Raw genomic sequence first — 16,433 nt, 5'->3', positions numbered from 1 at the left:
CCTAATTTTCTCCCTGTACTCCAGTAATTTGTTGTCTATCTCAGAATCTGCAGAGGTTACCTGAGGCTGTGGGCTGAGGTAAGGTTGCATGGGACCGTCCTTCTTTTCAAATACTAGTACTTTTTAAATGGTACAGGGCATCCAAAATGCAGGACACAGAGGTATGGGTATGCTAATAACATTACAGTGGATTAACAAATATTCAGGTCACCAAGTGTTCAGAAACTGCAAAGTGTCTGAACTAAGGTTGTCTTTGCAGTGGAAGTTCAGCCTTGTTTTGCATATGTGCAATGAGACAAGGTTTCATAACATGATCTCGTAAGGTGCTTTTTTACTTTCTAGCACAGCCTTTGAGTAGAGCAGTCAGGAGGGAGCTGGTGCAGCCATTGCTACATGCATTGTGACTTGACGAGTGGCTCTCTGTCCACCTCCACACGGCACTATTACTGTGTCATCTTGGCCATGCATGAGATTGAGTCTGGTCATAGTGGACATATTGCATGTGGAGCCCATAGGGAAGCAGGTAAATGTCATTGCTGCTGTGGCTTTGGAATCGTTGATGATGGATTGCATTGCTGAAGTCAGTGATGCAAGATCAACATAACATCCATAATCATCTCTGAAACCTCAGATTTTCACATTTCAGAATGTAAAACACAGCCACCTTTTTGCACTCCATTTTCTAACATGACTGGCCCAGTTTGAATGTCTTGTTCTGGAGCGGGAAGCAAGTGTTGTACTGCATGTGGAGGATACTATATGGTATCCCATATTCAAATATATGGTTTTCTTCCTGAACAGGGTAAGATGAAAAGGAAAGAGAAATTATTTCAGCTAAGTGAATAATTCACACAGAAGAATTTTTCCAGAGTATCCATACTTCTCTTCTACTTGCAGCATGTTGATGATGCAATTGCTATTCTCTGTTATTTATGTACATTTCAAAATTGCTATTACTTTTTTAACCCTGTGGATTGATGTGAAACAGTGTTTTGTGAGCTATTGTTAATCATGGTGTTGGTCTGGTGGGGTTTGGGTGCTCTTGTTGTATTGTTGGTGCTTTCTGTTTGGATGAAAGCACAGATACTTCCAAAATAAACACTTCTGAGCTAATATAAACTTCAGTTTCCCTGAAGACTGTTCTGTGAAGCTCAGACACTGGCTTTCTTTAAGTGCTTTTGCTGGTACAACTCAATTGCACAAACGTTTGCAGATGGTACAGAGAAAAGGGGCACAAAGCAAGCATGAGGGAGCGGAATGGAATGGAAGAAACGGTCTCCAGCATAGACTTTAGCTCTTGAAGAGTGCTGATCTCTTTCTGTGCTCAGAGATGCTTATTGTGCAGAACCTTCACAAGCATCAAAGATGAAACTTATACTTAGGCAAGTGCTGGAAGGATCACTGCTCTGTGACCTGCATATCTCAGATAGCTTTTTCAGTCTTGTACCTGCTAGCAAGTGGTTCCTGTTCTTCAGACTGCTGTTACCTGCTCCAGCAGATAAGGACAGTATGGAATACTGTAGTGTATGGGATGACCGTTCACTGCGGCTGGTTCCTTCTGCTGATATCAAAAGATGATTTATGCCTTTTTGCTTCCCTCATTGATGTTAGGGCTCCAACTTCTAAGTGTTAAATGACTTTCTTTTTCATGCTTTGCAAATACAGGGATTTCACTGAAGGAGAGTGTTCCAAGCTGCTTTTGAGAAAAAAGCTGCTTTTGTTTGCATCAGGTGACAGAGGGTATTACTAAGCTGACTTCTTGAAAAGGATCCTTCAGGGTATGGTGCTGTCACTGTGTTAGAGAGGTATGCCCACAGGTGGGACTCTGGTCCAGTGAGTGCCTGACCCAGCACAGCAGAACAGCACAGGCAGCCGTTAAAGCAGTGCGCAGTCCCAGATTAGCCAAGGCCTAAATGCTTTGCTCTATTACAGCCTCACTGCAGCTCCCAGGGAAACAGCACAGGTCTCGTGCGGTCCAGGCTGCTCACCCATGCCTGCTCAAGACCAAACCGCCCGGGCTGAGGACCCTGATGAAGCTGTGACCATACTAGCTGCTTCCCCTGTCTCCTGCTGAAGGCCTCTGGCCCCCCATTCGGCTGCATGTAAAAGCATCTCTCAGCCAAGAAAGTGTGAGTAATCTTGCCCAGCTTCTTGGCATTTGTCAGCATAGAGTTAACCTTACGTTTCTGAAGGAAGTTTCGAAGGGCATTCGTTAACCCAAAGCTTTAGGGAATGGGTGAGGCGTGAATGGACAGGACGTGGTTAGGTTGGTTCAGAGGCAAGGAACTGGTAGGAGGAGACACCTTTGGGCCAGGACAGTTTTACTGCTCCCCCTGAGGGTCAGGGGAAAGTAGGTAAGGAGAACATGGACCTCCAGAAGTAGAACTGGAATGGGGAATGGAAGAGCCAGGGGGCCAAGTTATAGAAATCTGGGATGAAGCTGGGACAGGGCCAGGGGTTTCGAAGGTGTTTCTTGAAGTGGGGGGTTGTTGAGAGAGGTGATTGGAGGGGGCTTTGGGAGTCAGTGGAGGAAAGAAGGGCAGCATGCACTTGCAGGACTACAGTACAACATATACTATCCGGTACCCACTCGCCCCTGCAAGCAATAGAGATATTCCTGTGTGGGTCTGCAGTTTTGAAAACATCTATTTATTTTGTCTGCCTCCATGATTAGGAGGCCAATTTAGGGCTTATCTACTTGGGGAAATCCCTGCAAAATAGGCTAGGGTATGAATTTACAGCCTACTTAAAGACCCAGCAGTAAATGCAGTGTAAATTCACACTTCAGCTTACTTCGCAGGAACTCCCCCGCAGAAACAAACCCTCAGAGTCACCTCTGTACCTCAGTCTGGTGCTAAAAGTGAGTGGAAGCTTCTCAAAATGTGAGCCTCCAATTCCATTTTTATAGGTGGGTTTTTTGGTTTCCTGGGGCTTTTTGCAGCTGCTATAAATCTCTGTCACATTGCTGAGGTTGGAGAAGCTGGGCCACTTTATACTGCTCAGGATCTGACCCTTTGCCTCAAGTAACCTTTTATTATCAATTGGCCAGAGGGTATTTTCCTTTTTACTGGCTTTGTTACTAAGCTTGTTCATTCACTCCCACCACTGCTGATGTTTTTTTTTTTTTTTTTTTTTTTTTTTTTTCCCCTCGATTTTTTTGTTGTGTCTTTCCTCCCATGTAATTTCCTAATAGTGAACTAGTGACAGAGTGGGCTGCTGGTATTTCATCTTGTGGCTGGAGAGGTCAGGCTGTTTCTGATACAGACAAACACTCCATTACAGTAAACTCACAGAAAGTTTCCTTTTCAACCTGAAAGGAGAAGGAAACAGACTCTCCACCAATGGGCTTTCAAGAATTATTTCTGTGAGCTGAACTTACACTAAAGGCCAGTTTGGTAATGTTCTGTGTAGAGGAAGAAAAAAAAAAAAAAGGAGGAAGACGTACTATTTCTTCTTTCCCTTTTTGCCGAGATTTGGCTTGAGTCTTGCCTCCTTATCAGATTAGAGTCCTGCAGTGAAAGCACCAACCCTTTGCACTGTGCACTATTGAAGAAATGGTCATTGCTGATGTCCAGCTAAAATCGCATAAAGATTAAACCTTCAAAGATCTCTGTCTGCTTTTGGTATTTAGGAAAACTTGCTTCTTGGCAGGAAGAGCTCAATAATAAGGCAAATACAGAGTGCTATATGTTTCTTGCTGTACTCTAGGGCAAGACTAAAAACACTGCCCCTGTCTGCTTGATGGCTGTTTAATTTAAATTTATTAGACTGCTCCAGGGTATACATAGGAGTCTAATCCTGTAATCCGTGGTGAGGTTGTATGTACCCAGTATTGCAGTGTTCCCTGTGCATGGAATAATTTGACATAAAATGTGCTCCCTACTTCTCAGGGGAGAGGAAAATGTAACAGAGTATTGTCTTACTGTTCACTACTTGGACTTAGCTGAGTCGCCCTTTATTAGAAAGACATGAATAAAATTAATCTAAGTGTTGAAGGAATAGGAGCTGCAAGATAATAAGTAATTATGTCCCAAGCTTGACATAGTATCATAAATCAATAATTTTGAAGACATTTAATTCTTCTTTCTGCCTAATTTCTTGATTTGTAGCACTAGTTTGCTTAAATTTGTTTCTGTGGTAACTTCAGTACTTTTATGCTTCTCCCTTCTACATAAAATTTAGTATTGATTTGCTGATTTCCTTTTTAAATGCAGTCAAAAATCTCCTGTTTGCTAAATTAAGAAACCAATAACATGGAATGAAAAACATGTACTACATTGCATTGCCTGAGCTCTGTGATTTGTTGACTTTGACATGTGCTGTCTATTATTAAAATACATGTTTATATTAAATATATAATATTTTCTTTTCCCTGCCATTCTGGTATTATACCTATGTGAAAAGTTAGGTTAAAGGGTAGTTAAAAGTTTGGTTAATTTAAATGTGGGAGCATATCATCAATTGAAAAACATTATTTGAAAGATGACTTTGTAGTTGAAGCTGTTCTGTTGCTTGACTGAACATCGCAAGGTCAAATGTGGACCAAGTGAAAAGAAATTCAATTGATGTGTTTGCACACATTTGTGCTAGGTGTAAGTCATGAATGTTTTGTGCGCTTGATATTCTTCTCCCATCTTTTGTACACTGATTTTTATTATTTATGAAATCCTTGCAGGGAAGAGACAGTGTCCTCCTGCTGCTCTTCGTTTGTGGTGTATCTATCTGCGGGACATACAGAACTTGGTCTAGACAGGCTGGCTAATTTAAAAGCCTTGGAAATAGGATCCTATAAGGAGTTGTACAGGAGAAAGCGCTGTAAGTAGTGCCCTCAAAGTATTCATATTGCATAATAAGCCTATTTCAGCTGGTGGCATGTGCTTGAATGTGACTGATCTTTTAAAAGCTGGTTGATGAGGGATGCTCTCCTAAGCTTGGGAAGCCTAGTGGAGCAGTCAGTGCCTGGCTGCCTCACACTGTGTGCTGACTCAAACAGAAACCCTTTTTCTTTCCAACTGTAGCTGACACAGGCATTTGCTGTTCTGCCTCAGCCACAGGGTAGGTACAAGCCCAGCCAGGATGGCATCTCACTGCCATTGCAGTCTTTATGCCAAATCTATGTTTAAAGACATCTCAATTACTCTGGTCAAAATTCCCATTTAAAAAGAATAGTTAGAATTTTTCAGAGGGAGAACAACCCACAAGTCAATCATCAATGAAGTGTTAAATGAAGAATGATGTATGTCTTTTGCAGTCTTCACACCTACAAGAAGCCTTTTCAGAGCCTGACTGTGCTGTATTTCATCTAGCTACCTGATTTATGTGTTTAGAATGAAAATGCACAAAATCACATTCCCACCCCGGAGATAAAGGGCCATGGCACACCACACAGCTGGGTGTTTCAGAGCCAGTCAAACTTGATCCAGTCCCTGGGCCTATTCCACTGGGGCTTAAACTGCACTCTCATGGGCATGGCAGAAACACCCACTGCAAAACAGGCAGCTGCTCCAAGATCACTGGAGCACAAGGTCACTGCATGCACATCTTGTACCTCTGTATGATGTTGTGGATCCCTTGGGTCATTTCTGCTTCCTGGCAATGCTGCTATTGCTGAGAGAAGCCTGGCAGCCTGCCCTGCCTGGTGCATCCCTTCAAGAGCTTTGAAACCAGCAGGAGAAAGTCTAGCTGCTTTCACACTGAGAGAGCCTTGTTCTTCCCTGCCACTTCCCCAGCTATGCAGCTTGGGCCCAAACAGATTCTCTATGGAAGTGTTAAAAGTACTGCAGAAGCCAAGCCAGGGAAATAAATCAAAGCTATGTTGAAAGGGCAGGGCTACAGGTGTTTGTCTGGACAGAAAGTTTCATGCAGGATACCAAGATCATGCAGAAGGAGTCTCATGACCTGGGGTTCTAGCCCTTGGGCCAATGGCTTCTTTTCATCTTCTCTGTTTGAAAACATACACAGCATGTGATTTGGCAGCGGCCTTCATATCGGGCATATGTGTGATACACATCTACACACAGGTAGCCTGTGCCACACTTCAGTTTCATGTGGAACAGTTATTGACTTATACGGGAATTACCTTTTGTGTTATTGTCATTAATGTTAATGTTGTTTGATTACTGCTTTCATGATAGTTTTATATGGTTATTGTGTCAAGAAGCCACAGTCTGAGTTCCTTTTTCATTTGTCTTGACCATTGGACACATTCAAAGGAAAAGACCATTCAGGTAGGATATATCTTATACTACTTGAGCTGTCTGAAGGCTAGGTATCTAGTCTAAGCAAAGGGTATGTGTATGGGCGCCCTCTGTTTCTCCCTCGTCACTGAAGGTAGCCAGAGTGATTCATCAGGTATGTGAGTGAATCATCTAGCAATACTGTCTGTCTCTGCTGGTGATGGAGAGAGCCTGGATGATTAGCCTGGACTAGGCATTAACTTTAGGCTAAAGGTGCATGCTTTTCTTGCTCAGAGCTGGGGAAGTGTGAGTTTCATTTCCAATTAGCAGTATTTAGATGCAAATGAATATAAAAAGGGCCTGGAGTGCTACATGTCTGCAAAGGCAGCTATTGCCCACAGACAGATGGATGTGCTGCAGATACTTTGAGCATACTGTATATGGCCAGAGCTCCTCTTTGCCACATCTTCAGTGAGCATCTTTTGCATGATGAGACCACAGATAGAGTTTCCCTTTTGCTGACTCTGCAAGGGTAGCTGTAACTTCTGGCAAGGTGTACATAGACAGCTAGAGTGGAAATATCTTAAAGTCTAGTGGAAGGTGGACTGAGTTAATTTGTCAGAAACCTCACTCCTGGTTTCCTCATGGCAGCAGCATACCTAGGTCAGTTAGAGGCTGGAGTTTTCTTTACTGAGGTGCTTTTCCTATTGGGAAGATAAAAGTGTACTGGTGTGAAGATACTCTCCACTGAAAATTTGTTCCCCTTCCTGTGGGACACATCAGCACTTCTTAGATCAGTGTTGCTTTATTCATACCAGGCAAAGCAGGGGCCACCTCAGAAACCTTTTATGTTACTAGCATAGTGCAAACAGGCATTTGTTATAAATGAGCACTGGAACATAATTAAAAATGTATCTTTAAAGTTTATGGAAGATCTTTCTTTCTCTGGGAAAGAGCGCTGCTGTGAGTCTTATTCCACTGTGGTCAAGTTATTTCTAGTGCATAGTGTGAAAGACAAATCAGGAAGTTTTAGATACCATCTTTTGAAGAGCATGAAACTGGATTCAGTACAGCTGCCTGTAGAAAGGTAAGGTCTAGCAACAACTGCAGTACACAATTACTATTGCAGTTGTCTCTCTTCATCATCTTTTTATACATATATAAATATGGTCTTAGATTATCTGATCTAGCTAGCTCAGGCATGCTTTAGTTCTAGTGTTGGCATTCAAATCTAAAACTACTTCTGGAGATAATCTGAATTATTTCATAATTATGAGAAATCCTGGGGAGGTATCTCAGTGTTTACAGAGGAGTATCTTGCTGTACCACACTCCAGTTTTATCAACACAGCCAAATCTTCTTTTAGTATATTATAGCTCCACATCTTGAGTCATAATCTGTTTCTCTGGGGCTGAAGCACAGACACACACACACACAAAAGACAAAATGTGAAATGTAAAGAATTGTGATCTTTACCACTTGGATTTGGTACCAACTTCTAAAGTAATTTTCAAATTTGTTTGTTGAATTGGAGTTTCATGCTGTGGATAATGTTTCCCTTCATTGTGAAGCTGTCAGTTGTAGCTCCCCTGAGAAAACTTTCCTGCCAGGCTGAGATCTGAGCCATAATTTCCTCTTGCTCAAAATCGACATGCTTCTACAAAGCAGTGGCACCGTTTACTCTAGCTGAGGATCTACCCCGTAAAGTCTTTCAAGGGCAGACTCTAGGCAGTGAACCCAAATGTCACCCCAGAGGAGCAATTGCCATGAAAACCTTGGCGGAGTTTCCCCAGATGTGTTGGAGGTGTCTGTGCTTCCCCAGCCACAGATTTTTCCTTGGCTTCTCTAGAATATTACTTCACCACTAACTTGGTCTGTTTACCCCTCTGTCAGAAGGGTTGATGTTTCTGATTTTTCATCCTCTTTTTCACTAGCTTTGTCTTCCAATAACAAAGTGTTGGAGTGACTTCAAGAGCTGATATATCTAGAGCTGGCCAGCCTGTGCCTTGGAGATGTGTGCAGCTGTTGAGTGTTTCAGGGGTGCCTCTCACGTTGGGACATCATATACAAAGGTCTCTGTGCTCACCAGGGCTGCTAGGTAGTCTGGTCTCGCTGTGGGTGGAAGTGAGATAGATTGCTACACCAGCATTTCTGAGATGCCCAAACCATCTTGCTGTGGAGACATAGGGTCCGGTCAGCCTCTCCTGCCTGGACTTCCCCCACCTCTCAGCTCACTGAGGTAAGTGGTACAGATCTCATTGATCTCAGCAGAAGACTGATGTGTGTTTTTTTAGATTGGCTCCTCCAGAGCACTCTGTTTCTCTGTTCCAGTGATATTCTTGGATCTGTTCTTAAAGTCCTACACTTTGAACTCTCTGCAGTTAACCTCTCCTGGTGCTTCACTATCAACTTTTTGGGAGATTTTCCTTGTGTGTGCACTTTTCCACGTGTCAATTACCACTTCTCATGCTTTTCTTGTTAGTCTTACTGGTGTGCAGAGTCATGGCACCATATATGACAACTCTCTCCTCTGTCACCATCGTTGTTAACCAGTAGTCACATCTCAGTCACCTTGCTCTTATAAGCTGCAGAGGCTAATGGCATTGGGCTGCATATATTCCTACTGTGTGGCATTTTCTGGTCCAGTTTCCTTTCTTGGTCATGTGTTGATCAGGCAAGGACAGGAGCAGAACGAAGCAGTTAAATGAGATCAAAGTCTCTTATTTGAAACCTGCACAGAGAGTAACCATCATTCTCCTAGAACGGGAGCAGAAAATAGCAGCTTGTGTCACTTTGTGTGATGATGACTGCAATAAGAATGGGAAATAGTACACTTCCCTCATGTGTTTCGCAGCTTCAGGAGTAGATGAATTATAATTTTGGTTCCTTCTCCTCAGATTGAGGAGTAGATGACTAATGTCATTGTGACTGGTGCCATCTAATTGGCTCAAAAGAATTTTCTGGTTGTTCTCATGATTAGCATCACTTCCCATCATGTGCAAGCCATTGGAGAGCAAAGACCTCCTTTTGAACTGTCATGGTATGAAGAAGATGTAAAAGTACTGGGTTCCTGAAGCAATTCAATGTATATGAAGTATGTATGAATCAGTATTCTGGTCTTCCTGTGCAGCAAGTCATGATGACTGATCTATTTCTACAGTTACTAATTATATTATGTTAAAAAATACTTGCTGTTGAAGTGACTTCTATGCAAAGTTTCTGTGAAGTTGAGATTTAAGAAGGACTCACCAGGATAGTATAACTGAAATATTTTACTTTGAGTCAAATTGATCCATTTCAAAACAGTTTGTTGAGCTGGATTGCTGTGTGTTACTTAATATTAAGTCCGAGCCATCTGCCTGAACTGCTGTGGCATTTTTGGGACAGGTAGCATTGTATCCTGATTATTTCTTAGTCACCTCCACCTCTGCATTACCTAACCAAGGGTGCATTGCAGTCTCCCTTCTTACCTACTGTAGTGGTGGATCATGGGAAAAAGCTTGGTCAGAGAGCCTCGCTCTGGGCGGATGAGACAAACTGATGTCAAACTGGGTCAAACCAAAATATTTTGCTTTGGTTCAACTCATTGAAATGAAATATTTCAATTCAGGAATACCAAACCACTTCATTTTTTTTCATCAAAAGTGTGTAAGTAAACATTTGGCACTTGCTAATGTCAGATTTTGAAGGTAAGCGTATGAATTTCTCAGGTGTTGTTGACAGGAGATCCTCCCTTCCACATAAGAGTGGATGTTCTTACACAGGCCTGTTAGGAAGAGGTGGCACTTAGGTGATGAAGAAATCGAGTCCATCACATTGCACCATACACCAGCCTAGTGAGAAGAGGTCTTTATGCTCAGTTTGAAAAAGGCCAGTGCAAAAGTTACCTGGGTAAATAAAAATTAAGAAACACATAGAAGGAAAACTTTGGAATGTTTAAAAGGGCGAATATTACAGTAGCACCTTTGGAAGGTCAAGAGGGCAATGTCAATACAAACATGGGAAAAATGGAAAAGACCTGATATTGTAGCGTAGAATCAAATTAAATACTTAATATAGGCATGTTAGAAATTAGCCAGGATAAGTGACAGGACTGGAGCATTCGTACAGCTCATTCTAGAAGGGCAGTCTTGGAGAAATGGAGAAGCCTTATCCATGCTTGTTCTAAAGTTGTGGAATAAATGAGGGACAGAGTTGTCTGGGTGAAGTTAGAGAGAAAGAACAGAGCCTCTTTGACAGGTGGGTGTAGTTTAAGCCACCTCCCTGGGAGGAGTGGAAAGGTGTTTTTGAGCGATTCATGGAAGCACTTAGTAGCAAAGCCTCAGTGGTAATGGACACTTTATCTGGATATTGCTTGGAAAGGCAATATGGCAAAAACCCTCAATGTATCGCCATTTTGGGATATCTTGAGGCAACTCCGTTTCACAAGGTAGGCTTTACTAGGGAGTCATTTTAGCTGAGTCTTACTAAGGAGGACTTGCCTGTGCATAGAATCAATAGTTTGCATTGGAACAGACCTTTAAAGGTCATCTAGTGTGTCTCATTGTCCATTGTCCATCCCCCCCCCCCAAATGAGCAGGGGCATCTTCAACTAGATCAGGTTGGTCAGGGCCCCATACAACCCGACCTTGAATGTTTCCAGGGATGGGGCATCTGCCAGCTCTCTGGGCAACCTGTTCCGGTGTTTCACCACCCTCATTGTAAAAAATGTCTTCCTTATATCTAGTCTAAATCTACCCTCTTTTAGTTTAAAACCATTACCCCTTGTCCTATCGCAACAGGGCCTGCTAAAAATTTTGTCACCATCTTTCTTATAAGCCCCTTTTAACTATTCTAAAGAAGGTAATGTTAATGAAGCTGAAAATATGAATCCTCTTAAGAAAGAGGTTTGGATTCCTGGACAGATAGTGGAACAGACTATCAGACAGTCTGTACAAACCTGGACTGTAAAATTATTAAAAAATACAATTGCCAAGAGTAATTAATGTTAAACTAATGTAATGTCCCAGTTTACAGGGCAGCTAGCTGAGGAAAAAAAAGTACGCAGTAGATATCATACAGATATTCTTTTGATCTTGATGTATGTCTTGATCTTGATATATCTCTTGATCTTGGCTTTCAACATCATCCTTCGTTATATTCTCTGACTAGGTTACCAGTCAAAATCTGGCTGATAAAACTGGGTAACCTGACCCAGTCAAAGTTACCTGGTTGGACAAATATCCTAATGAGGTGATAAGATAAAGAGATGAGGCTCAAGCATTAGGAAAAATGTTCTAATAGCAGGAGTAGTAAAATCATGAAACAGATTACTTAGGGAGAAAGTAGAATCTTCTTGACTGAATTTTTGCAAGAACAAGAGTGACAAATATTTTTCAGAGATGGTCCAATTTATTTATTCTGCTTTAGAGCAAGGGAAGAGATTAAATAATCCCTCCAGATCGCATGGATTTTTAAACTTCTGTTAAGTGGGCGCTTTGGGGACTTTTAAGATTCCTGCTTCTCAGGTGGAGTCAGGATGAGGATAAACATTGTACTATGGAATTTTTCCTCAGGGCAGGTGTACATACAAGTATGGCTTTTGGGTTGTACTGAAAAGAATTATTCTTTATTTGCTCTGCAGAACTTTAGACAAGGATGCCCAACTTCCCAGGTTGAAATACGGCACATCAGACCAGCATAAGCATTTCTGGAGGCTACAGCAGATTATCTGAAAATGTTTTTGCATGAACCCAATTTTATTAAAGAGTTATGCTCCAATGATGAGGAATACAGGAAGGGCATGTGATAGAAATGTGCAGTGTAAACAGCTTAGATTGCTCCTAGCAATTGCATGGTTTTAACTGGGTAACAGATCATGAACTATATTTGTAAAGATTATTCAGCAGTTTCAAAAACCAAAAATATTTAAGAAAACCATGCCCTTCTGGAGACATCTGGTAAACAGATAAAGAGCCAAAGTTCATTAATAGATGAGTCATTGCTTCTATGTCCATCCCTGAGATACCCACACAAAACTCTTGCTGCCTTCAGCAGGTGGTGTGGTCAGCCTGAAGGAGAGCATGGTCACTTGGCCTGGCTCTGGCCTGACTTCGATCTCACATGGATTTGTCAGTGATTTTAGGCAAGCAGAGAGGAAAGACTGCCTTAACCAAGAAGGTGCTTTAGCACTCCTCTTTCTCCCTTTCCCCTCCTTGTCCCATCCCTCTCATTGCTTCTTCGGCTCCCCTTATGGCCAGGGACTTGTTGTCCCTTTCTCTGAGCAGTGACCACATGGCCAATCCTTCTGCAAAGCCCTGCCTTGTGAGTGATAGCTGTAAAACTTCTTGCCTTTAATTGGCCACCACTGCTTTCTTCCAGAGTACCTTGCCCTTGCTACAGGGATGGCTGTTGCTTGTGAAGCAGGGGGTGATTTGCAAATTATAAAATTGCAATAATTCTATGTACTTTTATATTGAATTGCAGAAGTACCAATTTAACTGATGCATGGATTTGCAACCAGCAGTTCAGCAGCTGCTTCATGAGCCATCCTTGCAGGAGGGGAACCTCAGAGAGGTGGGTGAGTTGGATGCTGACAAATGGGAATGGGTCTAGTCATCCCACGAGAAATCATCCCCATTTGTGAGTCAAAGCCTGCAGTCTCTTGCCTGAGATGAAGGGAATCTCCCAAGGGCAGCTAATCTTGCATGATTTCATCACTTGAGATCAAACATCATGATATCGGGTCAATAGATATTTCTAAAAGTACACGCAAACCTCATTCAAATTCACATTTAGCTCTAGCCAAAACACAACCCGAATCACGATCCAAATAACCTCCTCCTCAGCCCACCTTCATTGCCGTTCTGTTTCAGTGGCAGATGCAGCACAGAAAAGATGCCTGAATGCTTAATTCAGAAATTTACTGTTTAAGGCATTACTTGTATGAACACCAGCGTAACACATAGAATACCAATGCCCTAAATTTAGTAGTTTTGTCTGAGTCATTTTCACTATGTGGGAGGGCTGTGAAGACACTCCACAGAGTGGAGAAACTTGCTGGTGGTGTCTGTCCAATGAGATTATTTTTTTTAAAAGTCAGAACACAACAGAACTACAGATATGTTTGTGAGTAAAATGCAATTTTGTTGCAGACTTCAGTACAGGAAAGGGGCGGTGTTGCTCTCCACCCACTTCAAAAGCTGAAGTCAAGTTTGACAGATATGTATATCTGATACCGAAATAGGTACTGAACTTTTCATGACAGCAACACAAAGACACAGGTAAACACTCTGGCTGCGTGATTTGGAGGGACATGATGTGGTGTAATCCCCAGATTGTCTGTGCAATTACATCTTATTTTCAGATCTTCTAGCAATAGCAGCTGAGTTGTTACAATCCTACACGTTACCAACCAGCAGCCAAAAGCTATTCCTGGGCTTATTCACTGAGGAATGAAATGTTGTCCCACTGAAGACCAGGTGACTTCTGCCACAGAAGTCATTCAGTAGGGCTAGGAATAAACACACAGTTTTTGAAATAGATGTGGGCACGAGTAATTAGATATGGATGTGAATGAGCCGTTTAGACTTGGTGTTCTAAACTGGTAACACCTTCCTGCCAGTCTGGATTTTATTCTTACTCCATTAGACTTTCTGCTTGAATGCAGCTGATTTCAAGTTGATATGAATGAACTTAGAAAGTCCATTTTGGAGATTTTTTCCTGGGACCTTGTGGAATAAAACTGCCCCTCTCCTCAAATGAAAACCTAACTTCACTGCCTGAGGTTAGTCTCTGTTCCGAGAGAAACTTCAGTAAAATCAAAAGCTTGTTAACAGAAAAAGTAGTTAGCTGTTATCATAAATGGAGCAAAATGCCAAACAAAATTCTGCTCTGCTATTTGTTGCCATGCAGGCATTTAGCTGCCAGGAAAGACCAGTCTTATGAAATTATATCCATGGTAACATGCAAGCCATGTTTAACTTTGCAGCATGTTAAAACGTACATTAAAAAAAATATTTTTTTTTTTATTCTACTGCTGAGAATAGCAATTATGACTTTTAAGTCAGCTATTTTAACTCAGTCAGCCTGGGAGTTGTTGACTGGTGAGGGTAAGGGCCAGAGGCACATCTCCTTCCTCAGAACACTTGCTATTGCTAGACATTCCCAGAAGGTATTACTGCTTAAACAGCTTGTGTTTTCTTTACCCAGATTCCTTTAACTAGAAAGATATGACAAGTGGTGGTATCGGACTGCAGTGAAGTCCCACCTGTGCTATTCTACCCTTAATGAGTGAGCCGTGCTGACGCTGTGCAGTTGTCATCCATGTGCCCTTTTTGGGTAAGTACCGGATTCAAGGAGCCTGCTTTGTGTTATGGCTTCCTGGGATTATAAGCACTCTGCTCAGGTGCTGTTTAGTGACTCCTGCATCACGCTGGAAAGCAGACGCTTACAGAGTGGGAGAACAGGTGGAGTGGGGAGTAGACCGAATTAGTGTCTGGGCTGGCAAATGTATTGGGAGAAGTAACTGAAAGATCCCAACTTGGAGGAAAAGCTGAAGCTGAAAACTGCAGATGGTTTTCTTGTATGTACGATAATGTCAAACCCAAAAAAGAGAGTTTTCACACTCTGTTGTCTGTTTAGTGCAAAGTGAAAATTATGTAGTGGAAAATGAAGCCCTGTGTCTAGAGAAAACAGCTATGACTGTACCTATACAATACCATATAGGAATCTGTGGAAGTTGGGCTTGACTGCTTTTGCGGAGGTCTCTGGAGCCTTGAGCTCTGTGCTGTGGAGTGGAGGGAAGGAAAAGACACAATGGGATGTGTCCTCAGTATTTTTTATCTATTGGCACCTGCATGATAATGCCACTCTGAGTGAATAGTGCTAGGAGTGACTTCTAAAAACCAGAAATTTCATCCCTAGGGGCAGCAGAACAGCCCATGCTGGATGTGAGGGAAGCACCAGAGGTCACAATGGCTACAGCTGGATCCCACAAAGTGTGGTGGAAAAGAAGAACAGGATGTTCTGGTAGCTACTGTCATGTGTGTGTCTTGAAGCAAAGGGGCTGGTGGATGCAGTAGCCTCGGTGTCTGTCTCTGAAAAGACAGCAGCATCTTTGAAGAATATACATATTTTTGCTGTCTTCCCTTAGCTGTTGAGGGTTCTATGTTTTTTTTAGCTACACAGGTGAGACAAAGATGATACAAGGTGCACTTTGAGTAGAAATTTAAGAACACGTGTACTAGCATGTACCTCTCAACAGAAAAGTGGAGATAGTTTATCAGCACAACCTGTCTTCTCATTTGGGTAAATCCCTTTTCTACTAACAGTTAACACTGATGTATAGGAGAGATTTGGACAAGGAGGGTTGGGCTGTGCTGTGCCTTTTCCACTTTTGTAAAGTGGACACAGACCATGTCTTCTAGCAGGGTGTATGATTTGACACTGCAAGACCCGACAGTCCCTCAGTTACTGGAGGTACTGTGTTCAGGCTGGGGAGGATGAAGAGCGTCTGAGATGCCTTGCCACTAAGTTGTTTGCGCACTGGTGCAAAGGGAGAGAGATGAAGCACCAGGCAGTATCAGAATAGCATCCTAGGGGCCTGAGTCCACAGTAACTTTTTACATGCCACTTCAGTGAGTGTTGTCTGTTCCATCATCTTTGAAATAGTTATCTTCAGATGCCTAAAATGAGAGCCTAGGAGCCTGAAGTACCTAATTTTGAGAATAAAATGGCCTTTGTTTGCGGGAAGTTTCCTGAAAGGACTTTAGTGGTCATTCTCTAATGAACTTTGGATTGTACCTTCGATGGTGGTGCCCCTCATGGGATATGCATAGCTCAATCTGTAGAGGGGTCAATGCAAGGCATATTTGCTGTATCAGCTCTGTGGGTACTTTGGCCTTTGCTCTGGATCTTAGGTCTAGTCATGCAACTCTTCTTTTGCAGGATGATAGTATCTTTAGACCTGTCTGCTGGGTTCTTTCTGCCTTCATGCTGAAGAGGTGTGTGGGAGAAGGTGGTCAGGCATGTCAGTAGTGTAAATGACCTTTTACTGACAGAGGCACACTGGTGGTGTGTACTGGCAACATGCTCCAGCAGCACATGCATCTATTTCGGCAAAGCTGTGCCTCCTACTGATTGATCTTGTGGGAGCAGAAGGAAAGAAACAATACTTGCAGAAGTCTAGGTTGGGGGGTGGTGTTGTGTGTGTAACAGCTATGCTGGTGGACACCCAAAGTGGGGGTCCAATGTTAGCTATGGGTTCTACCTCTTCAC

The 16,433-nt window shown here is 42.4% G+C and overlaps 1 long non-coding RNA gene across 3 annotated transcripts; it reads left to right on the top strand.

Annotated features, from left to right (window-relative positions):
• Positions 1 to 1,935: 1,935 nt before the first annotated feature.
• LOC104831970 lies at positions 1,936 to 14,490 on the top strand. Of its 3 annotated transcripts, XR_774366.1 has the most exons (7): positions 1,936 to 2,127; positions 4,676 to 4,815; positions 7,131 to 7,263; positions 8,111 to 8,415; positions 12,642 to 12,731; positions 13,806 to 13,941; positions 14,367 to 14,490. It is a non-coding gene; the product is annotated as an uncharacterized LOC104831970 (long non-coding RNA). The 3 variants fall into 3 exon arrangements; XR_774364.1 differs by lacking the exon at positions 13,806 to 13,941; XR_774365.1 differs by lacking the exons at positions 7,131 to 7,263; positions 13,806 to 13,941.
• Positions 14,491 to 16,433: the final 1,943 nt, after the last annotated feature.

Source organism: Haliaeetus leucocephalus, unplaced genomic scaffold (genome assembly GCF_000737465.1).
Source record: "Haliaeetus leucocephalus isolate CR32 unplaced genomic scaffold, Haliaeetus_leucocephalus-4.0 Scaffold229, whole genome shotgun sequence".
NCBI lineage: Eukaryota > Metazoa > Chordata > Aves > Accipitriformes > Accipitridae > Haliaeetus > Haliaeetus leucocephalus.
This window is presented reverse-complemented; position numbering and strand designations above follow the sequence as displayed.